The sequence below is a fragment of the Elephantulus edwardii genome, unplaced genomic scaffold (genome assembly GCF_000299155.1).
Source record: "Elephantulus edwardii isolate Elephantulus edwardi_28Jun2011 unplaced genomic scaffold, EleEdw1.0 scaffold00018, whole genome shotgun sequence".
Taxonomy (NCBI): domain Eukaryota; kingdom Metazoa; phylum Chordata; class Mammalia; order Macroscelidea; family Macroscelididae; genus Elephantulus; species Elephantulus edwardii.
The window spans coordinates 8320519-8326524 of record NW_006399768.1 but is presented as its reverse complement, the minus strand read 5'-3'; the positions used below and the strand labels follow the sequence as shown (position 1 = coordinate 8326524).

The following is a 6006-nucleotide window of genomic DNA, read 5'->3' as shown; positions in this document are numbered from 1 at the left end:
TTTCCAGGTGCAATATGTTTATTTTCTGATTACTGCTTCTATGAATATTTATTTTGAATACAAATAAAATTAAATCCTTGAACATTTAAAAATATTCTCCATTTATTGCTTATTAGTGCAGTTTTGAGTGTTTCTTTATGTTGAGGTGTAAGCCATACTGAAAGCTATGTACAGTGTTTGGTCTTCATGTTATCAGTAAGACTTAAAATCTTCTTTGCTTTCAACACTCAAAGTCAAATTATTTATGTATTTCAATTTGTTATTGAATCTCCTTTGAGTTCTGACACTATATTCTTCTTTCTACAGTACACTTTACTAGGTTATTTCCTTTCACGTTTGGAAAGAACCATATTCACCATTTTACTAATTTCAAACCACACAATATTCCCTTGTTTGTTCCAACTACTACCTCTTGGCCAGTATGTTGATTCTACATGAACAAAATTAAATGTCCTGTGATTCTCATTCTTCACTATTTTATTAATAACCCAGCAGACTGTGGAAATTATCATACTATGTCAATAATATCACACACATGAAAATCCTGCTGGAGATTATCCAGAAATTACTGAAACAGTACATTGACAGAGAACTACGAGAAATACAAGCTGTGTTTAGAAGAGGCTGTGGCACTAGAGACATTATCACCAATGTCAGATGAATATTGGCAGAAAGCAACGAGTACTAGAGGGATGTCTATCTGTGTTTCATTGACGTTGCAAAGGTATTTGACTGTGTGGATCACAACAAATTGTGGTTAACCTTGAGGAGGACTGGGATACCAAAACACTTGATTGTGCTTATGCAAAACCTTTACTTGGAGCAGGAAGCAGTCCTCAAAACAAAGCAGGGAAACACTGCATGTTTCAAAATAAAAATAGAGTGCATCAAGGATACGTACCTTTTCAATATATATGCAGAACAGATCATTTGGGAGGCTGGGCTTTATGAGGAAGAATGTGACAACAGGGCTGGAGGAAGACTCATCAAAAACCTATTTTATGCAGATCACATAAAATTGATTACTGAAATAGAGGAGGACCTAAAGCACCTGTTGCAGATCTGATCAAGGACTGTAGTCTTCAATATGGATTGGTCAACATCAAGAAGACAAATTTCTCTCCACTGGGCCAATTGGCAACACAATTATGGATGGAGAAGAGATTGAGGTTGTTGATAGTTACAAATTGCTTGACTCCACAACAACTCTTTTGACACTAGCAATTAGGAAATCAAAATATGAATTGCATTGGGGAAGCCTGCTGTCAGAGACCTTTCTAGAGCACTGAGAATCAGCAATGTTTGTCTAGAGATTAAGGTGTGCCTAAATCAAGCCATGGTCTTCACAATTACTTGCTATACATCGAAGAGCTGGACAATGACTAAGGATGACAGAAGAAGAAATGATGCCTTTGAATTGTGATTCTTGAGAAGAGTTTTGAACCCGTCATGAACAACCAAGAAAAAAAATAGGTCTGTCTTGAAGAGGATGAAACTAGGTTTCTCCTTGGAGGGTTTTAAAAAAAATGTTATTGTGTGTGTGTGTGTGTGTGTGTGTGTGTGTGTGCCATCAAATTGGATCGGACTGTTATAGGAGGAAATTTCTCCTCCTTCTCTAGCAGAGCATCTGATGGATTTGAACTGCCTACCTTGGGCATTGCAGTGCAGCTTCTTCTTCTTCTCTCTCTCTCTCTCTCTCTCTCTCTTTTTTTAGAACAATCTTCTTTTTAGAGATATGGCTTGTTTAAACTCATGGGTCTGTGGTTCCGAGAGGTCATAGAAAACTTGGCTTTTGTCAAAATGGTCTCTAACATAAAGTAAATCTTCCACAGAATAGTTATCATCTTTTCCAGTCCAAAGAGTCAGGCTGTACCAGTTTGATTGTTTTAACAACCAAAGGAACTGAGGACAAGACTGTCTGACTAATGCTGCTCTGACAGGAAAGGTTACAGGCTGACTTAGTCCCGCACATATATACTCCATCTCCTTCACCATTGCCCAACTGTAACCTTCATTGACTTTCTGAGGATGCCATCCTGTTGTCCAACCGAGAGAAAATGTCACATCTGGGAAGAAGGATGTCACAGTGTCTATAAATAGTTCTGCATCCACGACCTTGTTGTTTCCATTTGGACCAGGAAGAATATCAGCATTAATCCACACAGGACGTTTCAGATATGTCTTCACCTTTTCTAAGAACATCATCCATAGTTCTACAGCTGCCAGACTCTTGAAATCCAGCTTGATGCCTTTATTGCTTTTCAGAGCTTCAGCCAGCCACTCCTCTAACGTGTTATCACTGCTTGTCTCAGGAGGATTGGCCATGATTGGTTGGTTGTATTCTGATCCATCAGCAGGAAGGAGGACATCAGCTTCTAACATGTGAGCAGTACTTTTCACTGCCTCATTCATCTGAGCTTTGTGGTTGGCTGCATGATCTCTGCGTCATCTTTTGTTGTAATTTGGTTATTTCTCAGAAAATATTCCAGTATATTTTCACTTCACGATCCAGGGTTCCCAGCGATCGCTGTCATCGTGACTGAAGCCACAGCTCACGCAGGCGCTGAAGGGTTGGCTGACAGGCTCAAGTGACCAGGATACCTGACCCGACCAGAGATTCCAACCAGAGTGGAGTCACAGTGCAGCTTCTTGCCACTAGGTCACCAGAGCTACCTTGGAAGCAGATTTTGAAGCTCTGTCTCACATACATTGGGCACATGACTAGGAGAGACTTGTCCTTGGAAAAGGACATCATACTTGGAATGTTGGAGGGACAGTGCAGGAGAGGAAGACACAAGAAGAGATGAATTGATACAATAACTGGGGTAATGGGAGAAGGAGTGTTGGAGTCAGTGAGACTGGCTCAGGACAGGGCAGGCAGACCTCAGAGCTGTTCTACATAGGGTCACTATGAGTCACCACATAACAACATCAATGATGACAGTTATATTCTCTTTGCATAATTAATTAAATACATGTAATTATCTTTCTCTTCTTTAGTCACATTCATCACACATCAAAATGGTATCATTTGTTCTATATCCACTTCTAAATTCAGGTTCAATTTGTATAGTATCTTCCCAATTTACTACTACGATCATTTATTTGTGTGTGATATCAATCCTTTTGCTTGATAATTTTCACATTATTTGGATCACTTTTCTTTGGAATGACACAAATATGTAACCTGTACTTGATTAAACATTCAATCAAGTTCCATTAATAATGACTGGAGATTTTTTGTGAAAATTAGAGAGAAATGGATTGTTAGGTGGAAAATATTGCCTTGATAACAGTAGCGAAACCAGAGCGCTCATGATCTCAGTAGATCAGGATATGTATTACACTGGGATATCTTGCAGTCAGGGATGTCTCAAAAATTTTAAAGAACAGTGATATAACTCTGAAGACTAAGATATGCCTTATTCAGGCCATAATCTTTTCAATCACTTTCTATGCTACTGAGAGCTGGACACTGAATAAAGACAACAGAAGAAGAATCGATACCTTTGAACTGTGATGTTGGAGAAGAGGATGGAATATTTTCGTGGAATTCCAAAAGAACAGATGTATCTTAGAGAAATTGCAGCCAGAGTATTTCTTGGAGGTAAGAATGATAAAGCTTCATTTCACATACTTTGGACATCTTGCTAGGAGAAGAAGTTATTAGAGAGGGATATCATGCTTGAGAAGGTGGAAAGATGGAGAAAGAGAGGAAACCCTCAACCAGATGATTGACACAGTGACTTTAGCAATGATTTCAAGTGTGTCAGCAATTATGACGATGGCAGAAGATAGGACAGGATTCACACCTGTTGGTCATAGGGTCACTAAGAGTCATACTCAACATGATGACACCTAACAACAACAACAACATTAGAAGTAGCAGTCCACAAATCAAATTATGTATTATTTTTGGGAACAACTATTGGTAAAGACCTCTGTAAAGTAGTACAGAACAAAGCTGTCAGTTTAAAGAATTAAGTTGTGCTTGACAGAAGTCATGGTATTTTCAATTGCTTCACATCTATGTGAAAGTTGGAAAATAAGCAAGGAAGACTGAAGAAAACTGATATTTTTGCATTGTAATGTTAGTAATAAATATTTAATATAATATAAATTACCAAAAGAAACAGTCTGTCTAAGATGACATTCAGCTAAAGTGTTCTTTAGAAGCAAGGATAGTTAGACTTTGTTTTACAAACGTCGGCCATACTATACGGAGAGGTCAATACTGGGGAAAGGACATCATGCTTGGAAAAGTAGAAGGTTGGCAAAAAAGAGGAAATTCTCAATGTGATGAATTAACACAGCAGCAATTCTAAGACTGGTGTAGGATCAGGCCAAGAGCATTTCTTAAGCTGAAGGAACTGAAGAACAAATTCAAATCTCGAGTTGCAATATTTAAGAATGTTTTGGGCAGAATAGTAAATGATACAGGAAACACTAAAAAAAGATGGAAAGAGTATACAGAGTCACTGTACCAAAAGGAATTGGCAGACAGAAGAATTTCATGAAACAACATATGAGCAAGAGCCTATGGTGATGAAGAAAGAAGTTCAAGCTGCTTTGAAAGAATTGGCAAAAAACAAGGCCTAGTAATAGATGGCATACTGACTGACATATTTCAACAAGCAGATGCTGCCCTGCATGTGCTCAAGTTGTGCTAAGAAATCTGGAGGACAACCACCTGGCATACTGACTGGAAGAAATCTATATTTGTTCCCATTCCAAGGAAAGGTGATCCCACAGAGTGCAGAAATTATTGAAAGTATCATTGACATCACACACAAGCAAGAACAGAACAAGGAAACACTGCATGGTTCAAAATTGGATAGGATGTGCACCAAGGATTACATCTTTTCAATCTATATGCAGAACAGATTACCCAGGGGGCTAGGCTCTATGAGAAGTATGACATCAGGATTGCAGGTAGATTCAACAACAATCTGCATTATGCAGATGACACAACCTTGCTTGCTGGAACTAAGGAGGACTTGAAGTACTAGCTGCAGAAGATCAAGGACTGCAACCTTCAATATGGATTGACACTCAACATCAAGAAAACAATTCTCACCACTGAGCTGATTGGCAGCATTGTGATAGATGTTGAAGAGATTGAGATTGTTTAACAGCTGCAATATGCTTGGCTCTACAATCAACAATCTTGGTCTTTCATTGTTTTTGTTCAGAAATTCCTCTACGTCATATAGCCCTGGTGTAAAAGTTGCCATACAGCGATAACTTGTGGTTGCTGTGAGGCTAAACACTGTGACAATGATATGTCAAATGCATTAATGGTTGGTTATTCAATGCAGACAGAGAGTGGGGTGGAGCTCCCCAATTAAAACAAGCTTGGAAGGAGGAGTGGCATTCACTTCCCTAATAGCTTGCCTCTGGAAACCCTATGAACCTGGAGAGAGGATGAAAGGCACCCAAGCGTTGAGGACTCTCCTTCATAGAGTTGCTATGAGTCTCCTGTGACTCGATGGCACTTAAAAACAACAACATTTTAAAAGTTTGCTGTCAGAGACCTCGCCAAAGTACTGAAGAGCAATAATGTCAGTCTGGAGACTAAGGTGCACCTGATACAGACCATGGTCTTTACAATTACTTGCTATGCGTTAGAGAGCTGGACAATGACTAGGGATGATAGAAGGAGGGTAGATGCCTTTGAGCTGTGGTCCTGGAGACTATTGAATATTCCATGGACTGCAAGGAGAACAAACTAGTTTATCCTGGAGAGAGTAAAGCCAGGCTGCTCCTTGGAGACAAAGATTCTGAAACTTTATCTGGGCATGTTAGAAGGAGGGATCAGTCCTTGGAGATGGATGTCATGCTAGGAAGAGTGAGGGGACAGTGCAGGGGAAGAAGACCCTTGATGAAGTGGATTGATTCAGTGACTGGGGTAATGGCGATAGATGTGTCAGAGACAGTAAGATTAGCAAAGGATAGAGCAGTTTTTAAGCTGTTGTACACAGGGTCTCTTTGAGTCACAGGCAAATC

At 39.4% G+C, this 6006-nt stretch overlaps 1 pseudogene; it reads right to left on the bottom strand.

The window, feature by feature from the left end:
• Window positions 1-1710: 1710 nt before the first annotated feature.
• Window positions 1711-2534, bottom strand: LOC102848466 (annotated as a pseudogene).
• Window positions 2535-6006: the final 3472 nt, after the last annotated feature.